This window comes from Pseudorca crassidens, chromosome 3, assembly GCF_039906515.1.
Source record: "Pseudorca crassidens isolate mPseCra1 chromosome 3, mPseCra1.hap1, whole genome shotgun sequence".
Classification (NCBI taxonomy): domain Eukaryota; kingdom Metazoa; phylum Chordata; class Mammalia; order Artiodactyla; family Delphinidae; genus Pseudorca; species Pseudorca crassidens.
Genome location: NC_090298.1, coordinates 39,373,653 through 39,398,211, shown reverse-complemented (window position 1 = coordinate 39,398,211; position 24,559 = coordinate 39,373,653). Strand labels below are relative to the sequence as shown.

At 37.4% G+C, this 24,559-nt stretch overlaps 1 pseudogene; it reads right to left on the bottom strand.

The window, feature by feature from the left end:
- Positions 1-23,278: 23,278 nt before the first annotated feature.
- On the bottom strand, positions 23,279-23,695 carry LOC137220672 (NADH dehydrogenase [ubiquinone] 1 beta subcomplex subunit 2, mitochondrial pseudogene; annotated as a pseudogene).
- Between the last annotated feature and the right edge of the window lie 864 nt (positions 23,696-24,559).

Sequence of the window (24,559 nt, the reverse complement as noted above, 5' to 3'; positions counted from 1 at the left end):
AAAGAATTGCCAATCCCTGTCAATGGATAGAAGTGAGATATAAGATATTATAGCTAGCAGATGTTAGTGTTGGGATTCACATCCAGATCAAACTTCAAAGCCCATATTTCTAACCGTTTTTAAAAGATGTAGAAATTCACTATTTTAAAAATAACTTGTGTGCGTTAGTGACATTAACAATCTCTGGCACTTCTCCATTAGTTTAGTAATTGTTTTCTTTAAAAATTTTTTTCACTCTCACAAAAGCCCATCTTCCTCTCCCACAGCGCTCCCATCCTTGTTCCACTAGCATTACATCTCTGTCTTTTTTATCCATAGGATTATTTGCATGGAAAGAAGCTATTCACCCCAAGTTGATTTAGATTTAGTGGATCTTTTGCTCAGAAGATTAGTTTGTTGCTTCAACTGCGTACGTAGGACGAATAGAAGCATATACGTTTCATAAAAGATTTCTCATATTATTTCCATATTTCAGAGTAGTAACTTGTGATGGGAAAAGCAGAAAGGCTTCTGAAGTTCAGCCTGGATTATATAGGAATAAAAAGTGAACTAATAATGGTGACCTCATAGGTTCAGGCAAAAGGGGCTGACTGATGTGGTTACATTCTCTGAAGGCAGAGCAGGGCGGTATATTTCACAGGGATCTCTCTTCATCCGCCCAAGCAAGAGTACTGTCCACAGCCAACCCTTCTAACCCATTACCCGCCTGTCAACACTGAGCCATTCAGAATGGCATCATTCAGCTTGAGATCTTTTTTCTAATTCACCGTTTCTTTGTTTTGAGAGGGGGAAAAAAAAACCTCAAAGCATTATTTAACATGCATAGACAATGATTTGAGAAAAACTTAAACTCGATTTGTAGAAAGTACTCTATGATTTCTGTAAAGAAAAGGTCTGTATGCTTAAAGCTCTTTTTTAGTATCCATTTTTTGTCAACAATATTTGACCAACTCTCCTAAATGCCATCATCATAAATAAAACATTTTACCCTAAATAATTAAAATGAGGTGGAATTAGAATTCCATCTAAAAAGAATCTGTAAGTACACAGACATTTGGGCCTGTTGATATTTTATTAACTAGTAAAGACAATAGAAATGGGAAATCTCTCCTTGCCAAGTAATTCATTGAAAGTCTTAATCAATTTCAAATAAAAACCTCACAGTTTAATTATATCACTCTCATTTTCACACATAGTAATTATTAGCTCTTTCCTTAATTAATATTTTCAAGATTGCAGCACTTATTATCTACAGATTTTTAAGGTGGTATTTAAAAATATAAGTCCAAAAGAGACAATGCATCCCCACTGGTATTTAGGCTAGTTGCCAGTTTGTCTCCCTTCTGACAATGCTGGCTTTGAACCAGGAATAGAGAAAGGAACAGCTGACATTTGGAAAACAAAACTTCATACTCCACCAATATTTTAAATAATAGCTACAAAAAGCAGAAATAGCAACTAATTTTTAAAATTCAGCCAACATAGCATATCCGGTTTGTGTTCTACAATTCATATTCTACTTTTAAAAATGAAATTCACCCCAAACCCAGTTCTTTACAAACTAAGGAATCTTACTAGGATTTAAAAAAATAGTACATGATGATTCTTCCTGGGGATATCTAGTAATCATGATTATTAAAACATAAATGGGAAAATGTTGATTGTTGATTAAGCTGGGTGATGGATACATAGGGTTGACTGTACTTTCTACTTTTGGTTGTGTTTGTAAAGTTTCATAATAAAAAGTTTTTTAAAAGAAAAATATATAAACATAAGAGCTCATGTTTCTATACTGATGGAGTTATTAAAGAGATTCAATTAATTTTAAGTTCAATAAATCTTTAGAAGACCTAACTAATAATGACAGAGCTCAAGCATTTACTTCTGAAATTCTTATTCTGAAAATGTTAATAAAAGAATTATTGGAGTTCAAGCCCAGAATACAGTTATCCAAGTTAAAATAGAGCTTAGACAAACACGTCATAATTTTTGTAAAACTGAAAGCTCAGATTCAATGCTAGTCTGTTTTGGCTAAGTCATAGTACTAAAGAATATTGAAACTTAAAGAGAGAGAAAAAAATTTACCTGGGCAAATTTTACTGCTGCATTAACAGCTTCCTTTTTAAGGTCTTCTAACTCTTGCTGCTGTTCTCCACTGTGAACATTCTCTCTTAAAGAGGTGAGCTGTAAAAGTAAATATGAAGGCTCCAACTGAGCTATACGGTAAGACTATGCCTAACCCATTAAAATAAGCCCTGGGAATTTTCAAAAGGGTAAGAGCTTTACTGTCTTTTACCTGTGCCAAATTTGTTGCAATGCCCCAATGTCAAAATTATAGACAGGGCCCCAAAACTGTGTCTGCAAATGTTTTCAACTTCCTCCCCACACCAAACTAAATCAGACGACTCTCAGAATTGAATAATTTGAGGAACAACTAATAGAGCTGTCAGTGAGCAACAAAATGACCAGGAGGTAAAGGTACCAACTGGAGAGAGAGGCATCAAAGGGCATAAATGATACCCAACTTATGTGTAATAGCAATTAGAGGTGAAAAATTCTCTTGTAGCCAAGAGAATTTTTTTAAATGCCAATAACATGAAGGCTGTAATTTATCATCTACAGGTAAATCAGCTGTGCATCAGAACCATATTTTGGTTTCCAACAGAGAAGACATTTCTCCGATTTGCTAGGAAATTTTTTGAGTGGCTGTATAGATTGGGAGCTCAAACTGGTCAATGCAGACAGAAGAGATATCTAAAATGAAGAGAGAGAGTGAGACAGGGCTTCTGTGTGTTATTGAGAAGAATCCTGGTGGTATGGACACGAAGGGGGTAAAGTGGCTGGAGGTGGTGGTGGTGGTGGGATGAACTGGGTGATTGGGATGGACATGTATACACTAATATGTATAAAATGGATAGCTAATAAGAACCTGCTGTATAAAAAAATAAATTAAATAAAATTCAAAAAAAAGGAAAGAATCCTGGTGGTAGAGTAAATTTACATTTTATATATGATGCCTTTTGTAAAAGAGCTGACTTGTAAATGATATTTTTTCCCTCTACCTGAACCTTTACCAAAGCATCCTCACCACATACTTGGTTTCTCTAAACTTTCTTGGATTTGCGGACCCACCAGCAGTATAAGGGACAAAGGATCAGCAGCCGTACAAACCCACAAGTGAGCAAATATAAAGGTAGGTGTAAGCATTTTCCAGTTATTTCCCATTTTATCCAATGTGTAAAGGTTCACGTGTTTATTGCTGGTTCATTATTTGGTAAAAAGCAGTAAGGGCAAAGACAAGATAAACATAATATACCTCAAAAAGCATTTTGCTGAGAGGATCCCTACCGTTAAAGAGAAGAGAAGGGAAGAGAGGTAGAGGGGTTAATATGATATGCCCTTCACATCACCCTTCTCTGGGAGACTTCTCCCTCTGCAAGCTTGTAATTCCAAACACTCTCCTTCCTATGAGAAAGAAGGGGAGGTTCCATAGAAACAGGAATTTTTTGCTTGTTTTTCTTCAGTAATATATTCTTAAAACCTAGCACATAGTTCATGCTTAGCAAGTATTTGTTGAATGAAAAAATGAATACTCAATGTTACTGAGATTATAGAGTGATATTAGTGTGAGGTCCTACCCCATTTTAAGTTTTCATAGTTTGGAATTCCATTCTATATTACATCTTCCTTTAACGATTGGGCTTCTCATTTCAATTTCTTCTTCTAGAAATCTATGACTTAAAAGAAATTTAAGGAAATAAAATATTTTAAAAGACTTATTTTCCCTTTGTGACTATAAAATGTAGCTAGAGAATAACTGAGGTAACTATCCTAAATTACACTTCACTTGGGATAATCCATTAGTCCCTATGATGAATGTTATTTTTCACATATATATATATGTATACATATATATCCCCAACTTGGTTTTCTCAAGCCAGACTCATCCCCCACTAGTTGGCATCCTTTTTGGCAAGGTGGGGCCGGGAAGGAGAAGTGAAGGAGTTAAATTTTTGGAAATATATTTTCCAAGAACTTCTACTTAGTAGCACAGTTATAATAGTTGCATTCTTCCAGGATAACGTCCCCACTGACTGATTTTCTTCTTTATGGATTATAAACTTGTCCTCAACATAGTTTTGGTATTCCTTTGATGATTCGTATTTAGCTGAATCTGCTACCTAACAGATGCCTGAATATTTAGAATCCCAAAGGCTTACAATATCCTGTGGTTTCAAATTCCTGAGCAGTTGATCCAGCAACTCTCATTTTATTCTTGCTTTCCTACCATCCTAGGAACCATAGCAGATGCTCATTACAGTTTACTCTCCATTCTCATATGGTTAATCCAAGTGGACTTGAGAGTAAGAGCTTTTCTTTTTTCTCTTCCTGGTCTGACATGGCTCAAATTATTTTTCTATAGTCAAAATTTCTTTTCATCTACCTTTGAATATTCCAATTTTTAAAAAATAATAAAATACACTACTGGCAAAATGACACATATGCAATAAATTTTAAGAGGAAAATAAAATATAAAATAGGAATTAGCTATATTCATTAGCTATATTCATATATGGACCCACTTACTAATTTAGTCTGATACAAAGGTAAAAAGCAGGATGGAACAAGAACTGTATTGCATGAAGGCAGATTCTCAACAGACTATAGTATTTGCATGGGGCTTATCAATGCAGAAGTTCTAGTGCGTGGAATTAATCACCTGGAAGGAACCGTCAAATCTTAAAAGAAAAATTCAGGTTCACACTATACCTGAATTCAGTTTGGCAAACAAGGTGGCTTACACTTTTGCTGAAAATAATTCTAAAATAAAATTGGGCTAATCAATATTTCCACATCGTAGCAACTCTAATCAAGACGTAACATCTTGAGACTAAAAAATAATAATAATAATTCCAAATAAAAGTCAGTTAACTTTTACTCAAGATTTTTAAGCCATTAAAGGTTCATTTTAATACATTTGGTATTGTAAAGAAATATAAAATTCGTATTTGGACTATAATACTCTGAATGAAAATGGATTCTGACACTATATAAAAGAGTATACAATCATTAGAATCAGTCTACATATTTTTCAAGAACTAACAAGAAGAACCAAAAACTCAAATGACTAAAATTAACCAAACATTTTGCAAAGGTAAACAGAGGAAACTGGGGAGGAGCGGGCAGGGAATAGGGGCTAACTAAAGAATAAAAACTGGCTAATGCATACAGTACAATAATTAATTATACTTCTAAGTAATTATTAAAGCTATTTATTTGGAGAGAGAGTTCTATTTTGTCTACTTCCTTTAATCTGAGATGGTTCAACTAGCTAATCTTTAAAACCTTGCATTTCTGTGTCTCTAAGATTATGTGTATTGATGGTAACTGCAGGTGTGTAAATAAAACACAGCCCTAGAGATACCAGTCTCCCTTTCCTAATGAAGTCAGGGCTAACCAATATTTCTGCATAGTAACAACTGTAATCAATATGTAACACCTTTTTTGAGACTAAAAAAGGTAGAAATTATTACTAGACCATCTCCACTAATGCAACCATTTGTGAGTGTTTGAACTTTAGTAATACAACAAAACAACAACAACAACTTCAGTTACCCATTTATTTATCCCTTACAACGTGTCAGGCATAGTGCTAGCCACTGGGTTTACAGCAATATATGGGAAACTAAGTTTTCTGACCACAAGGAGTGGATGTCCTAGTGGTGGAGGTAAGGGATGCAGGCGATAAATGAAAACATAACTAAAGAATTTCAGGTGCTGATAAGTGCCATATACCAAACAACAACAACAAAAAAATGAGTAACATGGTAGAGAGTAAGCTGAAGAGTTGGTTTCATTAGGGAACTTAGGAATGACTTCTCTAGGAAGGCAGTATTTGAATCAATACCTAAACAAATGAGAAGAAGGCAGCCATAACAAATCTTGAAACAAGCTTCCAAGCATGTGGTCAAAGTTCCTGAATAGGAAAAAAGGTGACATATGTAAGAGACAGAACAAAGCCCAGGATGCTGGAACAAACTCAGTGATGATGGACAGAAAGCAGGGAGATGAGATCTTGTCAGGTAGGCTAGATCAAGAGAAGCCTTGTGAGGAATTTGGAAATGAATTTAATTGTAATGGTAAGTCATTCAAAGGTTTTAAGCAGATCATGTTAGTGCTTTAAAAATATCACTTTACCCATATAGGTCATTACAGAGTATTGAGTAGAGTTCCCTGTGCTATACAGTAGGTCCTTATTTGTCTCTTTTATATGTAGTAGTGTGTATATGTCAATCCCAATCTCCCAAGTTATCCCCCTCCTTAATCTAAAAAAGAGTGGATATATGTATATGTATAACTGAGTCACTTTGCTATACACCTGAAACTAACACAACATTGTAAATGAACTATACTCCAATAAAAAAAAATTTAATTTTTAATAAAGATCACTTTAGTTGTTAGGTGGAAACGGATTGCAACAAGGCAAGTGTGGATGTAGAGAAACCAGTTAGAGATGGCTGTGGTCAACAGGCAAGTGAAATGGTGACTGGGTCAGGGACTGTAGCAGTAGAAATGATGATAATTGGATGGATCAAGGACAAATCTTAGAGGCAGAGCTAACTGAACTTACTGAAGTATGGGGTGTGATGAAAAAAAAGAATCAACAATGATTCCTAAGATTTTAGTTTTAGCAACTAGATGGAGGATGGTACCATTAACTGAGATGTAAAAGGCTTAGAGGGAGTATCAATAGTTTGTTTTCATCATGTTAAGGCTGCCATGTTCATTAGACATCCATACGTGAGATATGGAGTTATATACATGATGCTGGAACTTAAGAGAAAGGTCTGGCTGATAACAGAAATCCAAGTCTTATCAGCATATGGCCAGTCTAGAGCTGGTCTATGAAGTTCTATCTGATGAGTCTAATTATACTTTCTTAGAATAAGAATCTGCTAGAGGAAGTGGCCAGTGAGATAGCAGGAAAAGCAAAATCAGGTCAATGGGTATACCAAAACCTAAGGAGGAAAAAAACATTACAAGAAGCAAAGAGTGGCCAAGCTCAGCAAACATTGCTGAAGTACAGAGACTAGTGAGGTTTAGACAAGTTTTAGGTCACTGATGACTTTGATGAAAGTTCTAGTCCTCATAAAAACCTGATGAAATGTGAATTAGTATTTCTCATTTTATAGGTGAAAAACTTAGCCTTGGGGCAGCTTAGCCCTAACTTCCCCTAATCTTGTTGATCTTAAAGACCATGTTTTATCGTCTATATTACAACTGCAGTAAGTCAATTTTAGAAACAAATACAATTAAATTTTTTTTTTTTTTTTTTTTTTTTTTTTTGCGGTACACAGGCCTCTCACTGCTGTGGCCTCTCCCGCTGCGGAGCACAGGCTCCGGACGCGCAGGCTCAGCGGCCATGGCTCACGGACCCAGCCGCTCCGCGGCACGTGGGACCCTCCCGGAAGGGGGCACGAACCCGTGTCCCCTGCATCGGCAGGCGGACTGTCAACCACTAGGCCACCAGGGAAGCCCAAAATAATATTTTAAATCTTGCCCATATATACTATAGACCTTAGTTTTATTTATTTAATATATTGATTGGGAAAGTATTGAACTGTTTAGTCAGTAACTGCAGACATTAAAAAAGAATATTGTAATTATCACAAGTCTCCATTCTCAGAAGGAAGATAAAGCTCTAAGTACCTGGAAAATACCATTTGAAGGTTCCAAATGTCTAAAGAAACTCTCGGGACATTTGAAGTTAAAACACTTCAGAAGGAGGTCTCCAAAAATACAAAATCAATTGTATTTCATTGAGACAGAAAAGACTACTTTATTTACCCCTGATTGTTTTCCTAAGAGTAATACTGCTGAACTCAAAAGAATTCATCTGGAAGAGCATCTTTAAAGTGTTCATTTTGATCCTACTGTTCACAGATGTGTACTGAACAGGAGCAGGTTTGTTCATGCCTGTGGCATTCTTAGAGAAAAAAAGGGGAATTTGGTCCACTTTTATATTTCCATGTTCATTTCTTTCCTAAAATCTCAAAAGCTAGTACACAACTAATAGAACAGAGTTATGAAAGTTGGGATTTTTTTACTTTTTCTTCAAAATTCTTTACTGAATTTAAATAGATGATCTATTATTCCTGATCTGAATATAGAGTCCTATTATGAGTATCTATGTATGTTTAAAAATTAGGAAACAGAACTTTTCAGTATATTTTCAGGTTATTTCAATCACACCATAAAACAAAAAGAGAAAGGATCTAAAAATAGGATTCACTACTTTGTAAACTGTGAAAGGCTGATTCAAACTCTCACCCAGGTTGATTTAAAATTGGAGAATACATATATATATATGTATGTATACACAAACACACACACACACACACATATATATACACATACATACAATGAAGTATGTTTTCAATCATTTACCATTTAACTACTCTTGAGGGAGGTTGTTAAATCATCAATATCCTTATTTTCTAGGTTCAGAAATTGGCTTAGCCAATGTTAAGAGTTATTGTTAGGGTTTTGTTGGTTTTAGATGGTAGTTGGCTGGGAACAAAGAATGCCCAAATCCTGCCCCCTCCTCTATTCAGCAGCTTCTTGAAGAATATAGTAAATGGGACATAAAGTCATTTTATTTTTAATCACAATCATACCCATTATGCCCAATGCAGTCCTCTGGATCCCTCAAGCTTAACCTGCAAGTTTATAGGGTTCTCTTCCCTTTGCTGAACCAAAAACCTCCCCATTAGTCTGCTGAGGGAGGGAGGCTAAGGAGATGAGTGAGCCTTACTTATCCTTTGGGAGAAGCAGAGAGCTGGCAGGCACCAGAGTGGACAGGCGCTAGACGGCAGCCTTCTGCATCAGTTTCATACAAGGAAAGAGGAGGAGAGGGCCATAGATACAGGACTGGCTTCCCCATCTCCTCGGGGCAGTGGTCTGGTTCCCCATGAAACATGCCACAAACAGGGGCCCCTGAATAGGATAGTTACATGGGTAGCTCTTCCTTTCTTCAGTGAGAGAAGAAAGGATGGGAGAGGGATTTTCCCTCGGCACCTCCCCCATGATTACCCAGCAATAGCTCTCTTGCCTCTTTGCTCACTCTGTCCTCCACCCAGAATGCCCAGCCCAGTTCAACCTCTGGAAATTCCACTATACTTCAAGGTCTAGCTTAATACCTAGAATTTCTAAGATTAGGACTGGATGAAAAATTCTGTTCCCCAAATTGCACCCACTTGGAGTTCTTAGTGCTTTCACCAGTCACCACACCCCTGACACTAGGGTTGTGGTAATCCCCCTTTAGAGTTCTTGTCCAAGTGTGGACAAAACTTTTGGCTATTACTCACACACTTGCTGACATTGTTAAAAGCACTTCACTGAATATTACGAGAAAACAAAATAGAAATTAAAAATCTTAATGTATTAAAATAGTCTGGAAACTTCCCTCGTGGTCCAGTGGTTAAGAATCCACCTTCCAATGCAGGGGACGTGGGTTCAATCCCTGGTAGGGGAATTAAGATCCCACAGGCCGGGGGGCAACTAAGCCCTTGTGCCACAACTACTGAGCCCGCACGCCACAATGAAAGATCCCGCATGCCGCAAATAAGACCCAAAACAGACATAAATAAATAAACATTAAAAAATAAAATAAAATAGTCTGGCTTACAAAATCTAAAACATCTTCACTTGAGCATTGAAAAGCTGGCACAAATTAGCAATCTCCTGGACTGCATCCCATATTTCCCAGCTTTTTGTCTGCCTCTATATGGCTGGTGCCATCTTAACACTGACCACCAGGAAACTGTCCTCTAAGATATATTAGGTTACATTAGAGCTGAAACATTCATATTTCTTTTTGTCTAGAGCTCACCTAGGGTTTGCTGTCAGTTGTAATCCTTAGATATATGTATTCTATTGATAATGGATGCATGGAATGACTTGGTCAATCTGTGAGACATTAATTACATACAGGAGTTGTCCCCAGCATCGGTCTGAAAGTATAATACAGTAGGCTAATCTAGGCTAAGGTAACAAGCACCAAAATCTCTGTGGCTTAACACATAAGAATTTATTCTAACTCTCATTCACTCAAAGTCTTCTGTGGGCCTGGGAGTTCTCCCCAGAAGCTCCCATCCAGGAGCTGACTCAAGGATTCAGTGTAATTTCTCCTTATGTCCCCACATTCTCAACACATGGCTTCCAAGAAGGAGGACAATGAAGACTGCACAGGGGTTTTCCCCTGTCTCATCACAGAAACATCACACATGTGCAGAAACTCATGGTCTTTTAGCTAAAACTAGTCCCATGGCCCACCACAGGGGTTACCCATAGTGATGGTGAGCATCAAATTAATGCTGTTACAAATAGACCAGGGGCCCCAAATTCAATGCCTTTCAGAGGCCAGGAAGGTAACGGACATGCGAGACTGTCCCACATAATAAAGAGCACAAAATTTTACACAACTTGAGTTTACTCATTTTCAAAAAACATTTGTCTTCATAAAATTCTAAGTTTAATGAACTTCTCCAAAACATAGTCAGGCAATTCTGGGACAAGAAGAACTTGCTAACACAACAATGTCTCCTCATTCACCTCCAACTCCAGGCTCATCACCCAAACTAAGCAGTTGCTGGGATGAAGAGTTAGGCAAATCAGGGGAGTAGAAGCCAGAGAACAAAGTGGTGTTCCCTAGCCTCCAGGGCCCTGTGAGTGAAGGATCAGCAAAATAAAGTCCCCAGGAAGGATCCAAAAGGAACAGTGCCCGGGAAGAACTCGTCAATCTATTAGCTGTAAAGTGATACCTCATTGCCATTTCAGCTTAGTTTATTTATCTTAGTGTTTCTTTTTAAAATATGTTTGTGAGCCATTTGCGTATGTTACTTTCCCATGCCCATTTTTCTGCTGTCTTGATTTGCTTTGTTTTATCATATTGCCAAAATCAAAAATGAACAATAGGGAAATTTTTCAGAAAAGCATATTCCCATATGTTGGGAATATGTTCCCAACATTGCTGTTAAATATACATTTTTGTCGCCTTTTTGGAAAGTAATCTGACAAAGCCTATTAATTTAAAAATACAACTGCCCTTCTACCTAGTAATCCTATTACTAGCAATATATCATAGAGGAATCAAATACTAGTTTATAAATCTATATGGAAAGGGCTATTTACACATAAATTTTTCAGAGTTGCAAGGAAATTTGAAAACCAAATGAATGTTTTAGAGTTGGATTCATTATGGTTAAATAAATCATGGTATATCCACAATGGAATAATATGCAGCCCTAAAACAAATACATTAGAGCTGCCCCAGTTGACATGAGGATTTCCATAAGATACAGATTAACAAGAACAGTAAGAAAAGTGATCTTATTTTTGCAAAGCCATGGCCAAAAACCATACATATATTGGTATTGCAACACAAAGAATGTTGAATTTACCATTTGATCCAGCAACTCCACTTCTGAGTATATACCCAAAGGAAATTTAAAAAAGGTTATCAAAGAGATATATGCACTCTCATGTTTATTGCAGCATGATTCACGAAAGAAAAGGTTTGGAAACAACCTGTGTCCATCAATGGATGAATGGATAAAGATATGGTTTGGCTAACAACATACTCAGTGGTGAAAAACTGAAAGCTATCCCTCTAAAATCAGGAACAAGATAAGGATGCCCACTCTTGACACTCTTATTCAACATAGTATTGAAAGTTCTAGCCAGAGTAATTCAGCAAGAAAAATAAATAAATAAAGGCATCCAAATTGGAAAGGAAGAAGTAAAACTGCTACTATTTGTAAATGACATGATTTATAGAAAACCCTAAAGACTCCACAAAAGCTGTTAGAAATAATAAATGGATACAGTAAATTTTCAGGGTAAAAAATCAACACACAAAAATCTGTTGCATTTCTCTATGGTAACAATGAGCTAGAAGAAAGAGAACATAAGAAAATAATCTCATTTACAATCACAAGTAAAAGGATAAAATACCTAGGAATAAATTTAACTAAGGAGGTGAAAGATCTGTACACTGAAAACTATAAGAGAATGGTGAAAGAAAATGAAGAAGACACAAATAAATGGAAAGATATTCCATGCTCATAGGTTGGAAGAATTAACATGATTTAAATGTCCATTATTATCTAAAGCAATCTATAGATTCAATGCAATCCCTACCAAAATCCCAAGGACATTTTTCACAGAAATAGAACAAAAAACTCTAAGATTTATATGGAATACAAAATACTCTGAAGAGCCAAAGCAATCCTGAGAAAAAAACAACAAAGCTAAGAGTGCCACACTCCCTGATTTCAAACTATATTACAAAGCTATAATAATCAAAACAGCATGGTATTGGCAGAAAAAACAGATACATAGATCAATGGAACAGAATTAAGAGACCAGAAATAAACCCACACATACATGGACAAATAATTTATGACAAAGAGGCAGGAACATATAATGGAGAAAGGAGAGTGTCTTCAATAAATGGTGCTGGGAAAACTGAACAGCAATTTTTTCATGCAAAAAAATGAAACTAGACCACTATCTCACATCATACACAAAAATCAACTTGAAATGGATTAAAGACTTGAATGTAAGACCTGAAACCATAAAACTCCCATAAGAAAACAGGCAGTATGCTCTTTGACACCAGTCTTAGCAATAGCTTTCTGGATATATCTCCTTAGGGAAAGGAAACAAAGGCAAAAATAAACAAATGGCACTACATAAAACTAAAAATCTTCTGCACACAAAAGAAAACCATCAACAAAACAAAAATACAGCTTAGTGAATGAGAGAAGATATTTTCAGATTATATATCCAATAAGGGGTTCATGTCCAAGATATATAAAGAATTCATACAATTCAACAACAAAATAACCAAACAACCTGATTTTAAAAGTGGGCAGAGGAGTTGAATAGACTTTTTCCAAAGAAGACATACAGGTGGCCAACAGACACATGAAAAGATGTTCAACATCACTAAGTATTAGGGAAATGCCAATCAAAATCACAATGAAATATCTCCTTGTGCCCATTAGAATGGCTATCAGAAAAGCAAGAAATAACAAATGTTGGTGAGGATGTGGAGAAAAGAGAACCTTCATACACTGTTGCTGGGAATGTAAATTGTTGCAGCCAGTATAAATTGTTGCAGTATGGGGATTCCTAAAAAAATTAACCATAGAACTACCATATCATCCAGCTGTTCCATTTCTGGGTATTTATCCAAAGAATAAAAACATTAATTTGAAAAGATATATGCACCCCTATGTTCATTGCAGTATTATTTACAGTAGCCAAGATATGGAAACAACCTAAGTGCCCATTAATGAATGAATGGATAAAGAAGATGTGGTAATACATACAATGGAATACAACTCAGCCATGAAAAATATGAAATCTTGCCATTTGGGAAAACATGGATGGGCCTTGAGGGTACTATGCTAAGTGAAATAGGTCAGACGGAGAAAGTCAAATACCTTATGATTACACTCATACATAGAATATAAACAACAAATAAACAAAAACCAAAAATAAATGAACAAAACAAACCAAACAAAAACAAGCAGGTAGATACAGAGAACAGAGTAGTGGTTACCAGAGAGGAAGGGGTCAGGGGAGGGCAACATGGGTAAAGGGGATCAACCATACAGTGATGAATGAAAACTAAATTTTTAGTGCTAGCACTGTACAGTGTATCAAGAAGTAGAAATATAAAGTTATACACATGAAACTGACATAGTGTTATACACCAATGGTACCTCAATTAAAAATTCTAATAATTAAAAAATGAACTTGTATATATTTACAATGGAATATTATTCAGCCATGAGATAAGGAAATTCTGCCATTTGTGACAATGTGGATGGGGCTTGAGAGCATTATACTTAGTGAGATAAGTCAGACAGTGGGAGACAAATCCTCCATGATATCGCTTACAAGTAGAATCTAAAAAAGTTGAACTCATAAAAAAAGAGTAAAATGGTGGTTACCAGGGACTGGAGGGTGGGGAAATAAAAGAAATGTTGTTTTAGGTAAAAATGTGCAACTACTAGATGAATAAGTCCTGGAGATCTAATGTATAGTATAGCTATTATGGGCAACAGAATTATATCATAAACAACAAACTTGTTAAGAGATTAGACCTTAATTATTCCCAACACAAAAATGAAATGGTAATTATGTGATTTCTTTTTTAACATCTTTATTGGAGTATAATTGCTTTACAATGGTGTGTTAGTTTCTGCTGTGTAACAAAATGAATCAGCTATACGAATACATATATCCCTATATCCCCTCCTTCTTGCGTCTCCCTCTTATCCTCCCTATCCCACCCCTCTAGGTGGACACAAAGCACCGAGCTGATCTCCCTGTACTATGCGGCTGCTTCCAACTAGCTATCTATTTTACATTTGGTAGTGTATATATGTCCATGCCACTCTCTCACTTCGTCCTAGCTTACCCTTCCCCCTCCCCATGTCCTCAAGTCCATTCTCTATGTCTGTGTCTTTATTCCTGTCCTGCCCTTAGGTTCTTCAGAACCTTTTTTTTTAGATTCTATATATATGTTTTAGCATACAGTATTTGTTTTCTCTTTCTGACTTACTTCACTCTAGGCCCATCCACCTGACTACAAATAACTCAATTTCATTTCTTTTTATGGCTGACTAATATTCCATTGTATATATGTACCACTTCTTCTTTATTGATTCATCTGTCGATGGACATTTAGATTGCTTCCATGTCCTGGCTATTGTAAATAGAGCTGCAATGAAAATTGTGGTACATGTCTCTTTTTGAATTATGGTTTTTTTAGGGTATATGCCCAGTAGTGGGATTGCTGGATCATATGGTAGTTCTATATTTAGTTTTTTAAGGAACCTCCATACTGTTCTCCATGGTGGCTGTATCAATTTACATTCCCACCAAAAGTGCAAGAGGGTTCCCTTTTCTCCTCACCCTCTCCAGCATTTATTGTTTCTAGATTTTTTTGATGATGGCCATTCTGACCAGTGTGAGGTGATACCTCACTGCAGTTTTGATTTTCATTTCTCTAATGATTAGTGATGCTGAGCATCCTTTCATGTGTTTGTTGGCAATCTGTATATATTCTCTGGAGAAATGTCTGTTTAGGTCTTCTGCCAATTTTTGGTTTGGGTTGTTTGTTTTTTTGATACTGAGCTGCATGAGCTGCCTGTAAAATTTGGAGATTAATCCTTTGTCAGTTGCTTCATTTGCAAATGTTTTCTCCCATTCTGAGGGTTGTCTTTTCATCTTGTTTATGGTTTCGTTTGCTGTGCAAAAGCTCTTAAGTTTCATTAGGTCCTATTTGTTTATTTTTGTTTTTATTTCCATTTCTCTAGGAGGTGGGTCAAAAAGGATCTTGCTGTGATTTGTCATGGAGTGTTCTGCCTATGTTTTCCTCTAAGAGTTTTAAGTGTCTGACTTTACATTTAGGTCTTTAATCCATTTTGAGTTTATATTTGTATATGGTGTTAGGGACTATTCTAATTTCATTCTTTTACATGTAGCTGTTCAGTTTTCCCAGCACCATTTATTGAAGAGGCTGTCTTTTCTCCATTGTATATTCTTGCCTACTTTATCAAAGATAAGGTGACCATATGTGCGTGGGTTTATCTCTCGGCTTTCTATCCTGTTCCATTGATCTATATTTCTGTTTTTGTGCCAGTACCATACTGTCTTGATTACTGCTGCTTTGCAGTATAGTCTGAAGTCAGGGAGCCTGATTCCTCCAGCTCCGTTTTTGTTTCTCAAGATTGCTTTGGCTATTTGGGGTCTTTTGTGTTTCCATACAAATTGTGAAATTTTTGTTCTAGTTCTGTGCAAATGCCATTGGTAGTTTAATAGGGATTGCATTGAATCTGTAGATTGCTTTGGGTAGTATAGTCATTTTCCCATTGTTGATTCTTCCAATCCAAGAACATGATATATCTCTCCATCTGTTTGTATCATCTTTAATTTCTTTCATCAGTGTCTTATACTTTTCAGCATACAGGTCTTTTGTCTCCTTAGGTAGGTTTATTCCTAGGTATTTTATTCTTTTTGTTGCAATGGTAAATGGGAGTGTTTCCATAATTTCTCTTTCAGATTTCTCATCATTAGTGTATAGGAATGAAAGAGATTTCTGTGCATTAATTTTGCATCCTGCTATTTTACCAAATTCATTGATTAGCTCTAGAAGTTTTCTGTAGCTTCTTTAGGATTCTCTATATATAGTGTCATGTCATCTGCAAATAGTGACAGCTTTACTTCTTCTTTTCCAATTTGGATTCCTTTTATTTTTTTTTTCTTCTCTGATTGCTGTGGCTTAAACTTCCAAAACTATGTTGAATAATAGTGGTGAGAGTGGACAACTTTGTCCTGTTCCTGATCTTAGTGGAAATGGTTTCAGTTTTTCACCATTGAGAACGATATTGGCTGTGGGTTTGTCATATATGGCCTTTATTATGTTAATGTAAGTTCCCTCTATGCCTACTTTCTGGAGGGTTTTTATCATAAATAGGTGATGAATGTTGCCAAAAGCTTTTTCTGCATCTATTGAGATATCATATGGTTTCTCTCCTTCAATTTGTTTATATGGTTTATCACATTGATTGGTTTGCATATATTGAAGAATCCTTGCAGTCCTGGGATAAACCCCACTTGATCATGGTGTATGATCCTTTTAATGCTGTTGGATTCTGTTTGCTAATATTTTGTTGAGAACTTTTGTATCTATGTTCATCAGTGATGTTGGCCTGTAGTTTTCTTTTTTTGTGACATCTTTGTCTGGTTTTGGTATCAGGGTGATGGTGGCCTCGTAGAATGAGTTTGGGAGTGTTCCTCCCTCTGGAAGTGTTTGAGAAGGATAGGTGTTAGCTCTTCTCTGTTGGATAGACTTCACCTGTGAAGCCATCTGGTCCTGGGCTTTTGTTTGTTGGAAGATTTTTAATCACAGTCTCATTTTTAGTGGTTGTGATTCGCCTGTTTATATTTTCTATTTCTTTCTGTTTCAGTCTCAGAAGGTTGTGCTTTTCTACGAATTTGTCCATTTCTTCCAGGTTGTCCATTTTACTGGCATAGAGTTGCTTGCAGTTATCTCTCATGATCCTCTGTATTTCTGCAGTGTCAGTTGTTACTTCTCCTTTTTCATTTCTAATTCTATTGATTTGAGTCTTTTCCCTTTTTTTCTTAATGACTCTGGCTAATCAATTTTGTTTATCTTCTCAAAGAACCAACTTTTAATTTTATTGATCTTTGCTACAGTTTCCTTCATTTCTTTTTCATTTATATCTGCTCTGACCTTTATGATTTCTTTCCTTCTGCTAACTTTGGGGTTTTTTTTTTGCTCTTCATTCTCTAATTGCTTTAGGTGTAAGATTAGGTTGTTTATTTGAGATGTTTCTTGTTTCTTGAGGTAGGATTGTATTGCTATAAACTTCCCTCTCAGAACTGTTTTTGCTGCATCCCATAGGCCTTTGGGGTCATTGTGCTTTCATTGTCATTTATTTCTAGGTATTATTTGATTTCTTCAGTGATCTCTTGGTTATTAAGTAGTGTATTGTTTAGCCTCCAAGTGTTTGTATTTTTTACAGAATTTTCCTGTAATTGATATCTAGGTTCATAGCATTGTGGTTGGAAAAGATGCTTGATACAATTTCAATTTTCTGAAATGTACCAAGGCTTGATTTGTGATCCAGGATATGATCTATCCTGGAGGATGTTCCAGGAGGACTTGAGAAGAAAGTGTATTCTGTTGTTTTTGTCCTATAAATATCAATTAAGTCCATCTTGTTTAATGTATCATTTAAAGCTTGTGTTTCCTTATTTATTTTCATTTTGGATGATCTGTCCATTGGTGAAAATGGGGTGTTAAAGTCCCCTACTATGATTTTGTTACTGTTGATTTCCCCTTTTATGGCTGTTAGCATTTGCCTCATGTACTGAGGTGCTCCTATGTTGGGTGCATAAATATTTACAACTGTTATATCTTCTTCTTGGATTGATCCCTTGATCATTGTGTAGTGTCCTTCTTTGTCTCTTGTAATAGTCTTTATCTTAACGTCTATTTTGTCTGATATGAGAGTTGCTAGTCCAGCTTTCTTTTGATTTCCATTTGCATGGAATACCTTTTTCCCTCCCTGCACTTTTAGTCTGTATGTGTCCCTAGATCTGAAGTGGGTCTCTTGTAGACAGCATATATACAGGTCTTGTTTTTGTATCCATTCAGCCAGTCTATGTCTTTTGGTTGGAGCCTTTAATCCATTTACATTTAAGATAACTATCAACATGTATGTTCCTATTACCATTTTCTTAACTGTTTTGGGTTTGTTATTGTAGGTCTTTTCCTTCTCTTGTATTTCCTGCCTAGAGAAGTTCCTTTAGCATTTGTTGTGAAGCTTGTTTGGTGGTGCTGAATTCTCTTAGCTTTTGCTTGTCTGTAAAGGTTTTAATTTCTCCATTGAATCTGAATCTGATCCTTGCTGGGTAGAGTAATCTTGGTTGTAGGTTTTTTCCTTTCATCACCTTAAATATGTCCTGCCACTCCCGTCTGGCTTACAGAGTTTCTGCTGAAAGATCAGCTGTTAACCTTATGGGGATTCCCTTGTATGTTATTTGATGTTTTTCCCTTACTGCTTTTAATATTTTTTCTTTGTATTTAATTTTTGATAGTTTGATGTTTCTCCTTGGATTTATCCTGTATAGGACTCTCTGAGCTTCCTGGACTTGATTGACTATTTCCTTTCCCATATTATTGAAGTTTTCAACTATAATCTCTTCAAATATTTTCTCAGTCCCTTTCTTTCTCTCTTCTTCTTCTGGGACCCCTATAACTTGAACGTTGGTGAGTTTGATGTTGTCCCGGAGGTCTCTGAGACTTTCCTCAATTCTTTTCATTCTTTTTTCTTTATTCTGCTCTATGGTAGTTATATCCACTATTTTATCTTCCAGGTCACTTATCCATTCTTCTGCCTCAGTTATTCTGCTCTTGATTCTTTCTAGAGCATTTTTAAGTTCATTTAGTGTGTTGTTCATCATTGGTTGTTTGCTCTTTAGTTCTTCTAGGTCCTTGTTAAACGTTTCTTGTATTTTCTATATTCTATTTCCAAGATTTTGGATCATCTTTACTATCATTACTCTGAATCCTTTTTCAGGTAGACTGCCTATTTCCTCTTCATTTGTTTGGTCTGGTGGGTTTTTACCTTGCTCCTTCATTTGCTGTGTATTTCTCTGTCTTCTCATTTTGCTTAACTTACTGTCTTTGGGATCTCCTTTTCGCAGGCTGCAGGTTTGTAGTTCCCGTTGTTTTTGGTGTCTGCCCTCAGTGGCTAAGTTTGGTTCAGTGGGTTGTGTAGGCTTCATAGGGAGGGGACTGGTACCTGTGTTCTAGTGGATGAGGCTGGATCTTGTCTTTCTGGTGGGCAGGACCATGTCCGGTGGTGTGTTTTGGGGTGTCTGTGACCTTATTACGATTTTAGGCAACGTCTCTGCTAATGGGTGAGGTTGTGTTCCTGCCTTGCTAATTGTTTGGCATAGAGGGTCCAGCACTGTAGCTTCCTGGTGGTTGAGTGGAGCTGGGTCTTAGCATTGATATGGAGATCTCTGGGAGAACTTCTGCTCTTTGACATTACATGGAGCCAGGAGGTCTCTGGTGGACCAATGTCCTGAACTTGGCTATCTCACCCCAGAGGCACAGGCCTGACACCAGCTGGAGGACCAAGACCCTGTCAGCCACATGGCTCAGAAGAAAAGGGAGAAATAAAATAAAATAATTAAAATAAAAAAAATTGAAAATAAAAAAATTGAAAAAGTAATAAAAAAAAAAGGACAGACAGAAATCTGGGATAAATGGTAAAAGAAAAACTATACAGACAAAATCACAGAAAGAAGCATACACATACACACAAAAAGAGAAAAAGGAAATATATATATATACCTATATTTAAAAAAAAAAAGAAGACAGCAACCAAATCAATAAACAAATCTACCAATGTTAATAAACTCTAAACACTAAACTAAGATAAACATAAAACCAGGAACAAATTAGATGCAGAAAGCCAACCCCAAGTCTACAGTTGCTCCCAAAGTCCACCTCCTCAATTTGGGATGATTCGTTGTCTCTTCAGGTATTCCACAGATGCAGGGTACGTCAAGTTGATTGTGGAGCTTTAATCCGCTGCTTCTGAGGCTTCTGGGAGAGATTTCCCTTTCTCTTCTTTGTTCGCACAGCTTAGGGCCTCAGCTTCAGATTTGGCCCCGCCTCTGCATGTAGGTCGCCTGAGGGCGTCTGTTCCTCGCTCAGACAAGACGGGGTTAAAGGAGCCGCTGATTCGGGGGCACCGGCTCACTCAGGTCGGGGGGAGGGAGGGGCATGGAGTGCGGGGCGAGCCTGCGGCGGCAGAGCCCAGCGTGATATTACACCAGCCTGAGGCGCGCCGTGCATTCTCCCCGGGGAAGTTGTCCCTGGATCCCGGGACCCTGGCAGTGGCGGGCTGCACAGGCTCCCAGGAGGGGAGGTGTGGATAGTGACCTGTGCTCACACACAGGTTTCTTGGTGGCGGCAGCAGCAGCCTTAGCGTCTCTTGCCCACGTCTGGGGTCCGCACTGATAGCCGCGGCTCGTGCTTGTCTCTGGAGCTCCTCTAAGTGGTGCTCTGAACCCCCTCTCCTCGTGCCCCAGGACGCAAAGAGGCAAGAAAAAGTCTCTTGCCTCTTTGGCAGGTCCAGACTTTTCCCCAGACTCCCTCCCGGCTAGCCGTGGCGCACTAGCCCCCTTCAGGCTGTGTTCACGCCGCCCACCCCAGTCCTCTTCCTGCGCTCCGACCGAAGCCCGGGCCTCAGCTCCCAGCCCCCACCCGCCCCGGCGGGTGAGCAGACAAGCCTCTCGGGCTGGTGAGTGCTGGTCGGCACCAATCCTCTGTGCGGGAATCTCTCTGCTTTGCCCCCCGCACCCCTGTTGCTGCGCTCTCCTCCAAGGCTCCGAAGCGTCCCCCCTCCGCCACCTGCAGTCTCTGCCCGCAAAGGGGCTTCCTAGTGTGTGGAAACCTTTCCTCCTTCACGGCTCCCTCCCACTGGTGCAGGTCCCGTCTCTATTCTTTGTCTCTGTTTTTTTCTTTTACCCTACCCAAGTACGTGGGGAGTTTCTTGCCTTTTGGGAGGTCTGAGGTCTTCTGCCAGCGTTCAGTAGGTGTTCTGTAGGAGTTGTTCCACATGTAGATGTATTTCTGATGTATTTGTGGGGAGGAAGGTGATCTCCACGTCTTACTCCTCTGCCATCTTTAAGGTCTCCCTCAATTATGTGACTTTTTAGAGGTGCTAGTTAAGGCTATTGTGGCAATCATAGAGCAATATACAAATGTATCAAATCAAAATGCTGTGGACACAATGTTATTTGCCAAATACATTACAATTAAAAAAAAGCTTACTCCTTTCTATGCGTACTTTATAACTAATGATGCCCCTTCCCAGTATTTGTGAACCAAACCGTGTTATTGATAGGATGTCAATATTAAAGATTACCATTTGCATTAATGTGTCAGGCACTATGACGGATGATTTACTTAAACCTTTGCAATAATCCTTCAACGTAGAAATTATTATCCACATTTTACAGGAAAATTCAGGATTTATAAAGGGTAAGTAACTTTCCCAAAGTCATGAGACAGAACTGAGTAAGAGAAACTGCATTCTTTACGACATTAGAAGTTTTCCATGTAAATAAGTATACCTTAACGTCAAGTAATAATTAGCCTTAAGATATAACCCTAAAATGTACATAGGCAAATATGCAAAATGGATTACCCAAAAGTGGTTAAAATTTAGAGCTGGAGTCAGATAGAAACAAGTCCAAATCCTGGTACCATCTCTTAGTAACAGTGTTGCTTTGGCAAAGTTATTTCATTTCTGAAGCTTCAGTATCTCATTTGTAAAATGATAATATTGGAACCTACTTCACTATCTTATAGGGTTGTGGAGAGAATTAAGTGAGAAATATGTATAAAATGCTCAGTCAGTATAGGACTTGGAATCTATGCATACAATAAATGTTAGAAATTATAATTTTTATCATTATAGTCACTAAAATACAGAGATATTGGGAGTGGTGAAATGTATTAAAATGTGTTTATTATCAAAATAACTAACGTTAAGATCTTTCATTTCTTATAAACTGACATATGAGATACTCAGAAAAAATAGTAACATTATCTTTATTTTCTTCTCCACCTTGGTGTTAATGCATCCAATTCTCTTTTCTTTTTCTTTTGTTAATTATCAGTTGTTAAGAAATGTTCTCCTTTCTTCTTTTTCTAGAGCTCCAAGAAAAATATTCTGATTACTTTGTCACAGGGACCTATTCTCATATTAGCAATTTAACTCTTCCTGGATAGGTAAGGGTTTTTTGTTATAATTCACTTTTATTTTAAAAATGCTTCAGTTAACTTTTACTGCTTTTCTCATTATTTGCTATGAGAATATCCCTAAAAGTAGGTGGAGTGCTACAAACTCTTTTAAAACTCTTGAATATATTGCCATAATGCTTTCCAGAAAGAGTGAGGGTGAAATTCCCAAGGCATTATATGAGAATGACCCCTTCCCTGCACCACTGCCAATAATATCTTAGAAATAAAAATTATTTTTAATTTGATAGGTGAAAACATAGCACTTTGTTATTTTAACTTGTATTTTTTTCAATATTAGTAAGATTGATTTTTTTCATAGTTTTGTTTTGTTGTCTTTGAACTTATTTGTGAATTATCCAATCAAGTTGTTTTGTACTTTTCTATTTGGATTTAGTGATTTTTATGTTGAGATTTATCACAGCACTTTACACATTGCTCATATTTTCTTTAACAGGTAGTAGGTGTTTTAAAAGTAGGCAAATGTGTAATATGGTGATAGCTGTACAAAAAGTTTGAATGAACAAAAATTAGAAGTATCTGTGCCAATGCACATAAATTCAACAAACATTTATGTGTGTCTACCACGAGGAAGGTGCTGTAATGCCCCATTCAGTATAAAACACATTCTCTGCTCTCAAGAGGCATCTAATCCAGTTGAAGATTCAAAACAGAATAGAATAAAGAGCTATAAGAGATGTGATTTGAAAAATAATTAATGATCAAGTAAGCAAGGCCTACTTCAGGGTAGGGAATGATCATTGCGATTTGTGTGTCAGGTAGGTTGTACTAACAGGTAAGGTGGGACTTGGGTAGTTTTTTTTTTTCTTTCTTTTTTTAAATTAAACATTCTTGACCAAAACTTTAATTTACAACTTAATATACAATAAGATGTGTAACTTCTTGAAATTCTCACCTGGCTCTTGGAAAGAGTTGAGTCTACATTTTCAGTCTTCATCATCAGGAAAGATCCCTAATTCTTCATCCGTCCACTGGGAAGGATCTGGATATGGAAAATGATCCAGCATGGCATCTGAGTCATGCCAAAAGCGCCAGAGAATCCAGAACCACATGGTTGCACTGAAGAACTCTGCCTTGATCACCTGGGATCTGGTCAGCTGGGGAAACTGCCTGTACTGGGGCTCGATATGCACACCTCCACCAGCATGACGGACTCCTGCGCCTCCAGCCGCCCGCGCGCGCGCGGCCCCTGAAGAAGTGGCCTCCAACGCGCGCTAAAGGCTCTAGATGCGTCAAAGCCGACATGCCAGCCCACGTTTGGTCAGCAATCCCCAGGCTGCACCGCCGCTTCACGTCACTTCTTATGGCGCCCCTCCCAGTGACGTCAGTCGGACTTGGGTAGTTTTGATGAAAGGAAGAAATGGGAACAAAGCAAATAAGCAGGTATATCATTTTGAGGATGTCATGAGATAAAAGTAGAGATCAGGATTCCTATGCTTTTCTAGGAAACTATGAATAGAAACCTCTGTCATGGAGGAAAAGACCTTTAAGATCTATCTAAAGAGTTTAAGTTTTAATAAGCTTTCATCATTGTTGCAAATATGAGGCCTGGTTTTAGCACTAACTTGGTATCAGCTATCATAAAGGTTTATCTGAAAAGTTTCAAAAATAAGACCTACTTTATTATTTCACTGCTCTTTAGACCTATTCTCAGATGAAAGATTCCCTCTCAATTCAATGGGACATTTGGGGTCCAAATGTAAAGCTGACTTCTATTACGGTATCCAGTAGTAATCATACCAGTTTATTTGCAGTGGCAAAGATAAGAAACCCTAATGCAGAATGGCTTGAATAAGTAGGGGAATATTTTTCTCACACGACAAGAAATCTGAAGATGAGGGAAGCTTTTGGCAGTGGTTTAGAGGCCCAGCTGTTCCAGGACCAGTACGTCTCTGATTCTCCAGCTCATGACCTCATTGTCACAAGCTTGCTGCTACAGCTCCCAGAATCATATTCACTTCCATGACAGGGTGATTCTGGCCAGGTCTTTTCTTAGTATAAGGAAAGCAAAAACTTTTCAGGAAACCCACAACAGTATTATACTGGTTTCTAATTAGCCAGAACTAAATCACACAACCTTTCCTAAATACAAGAGAAGCTAAGAAAGCA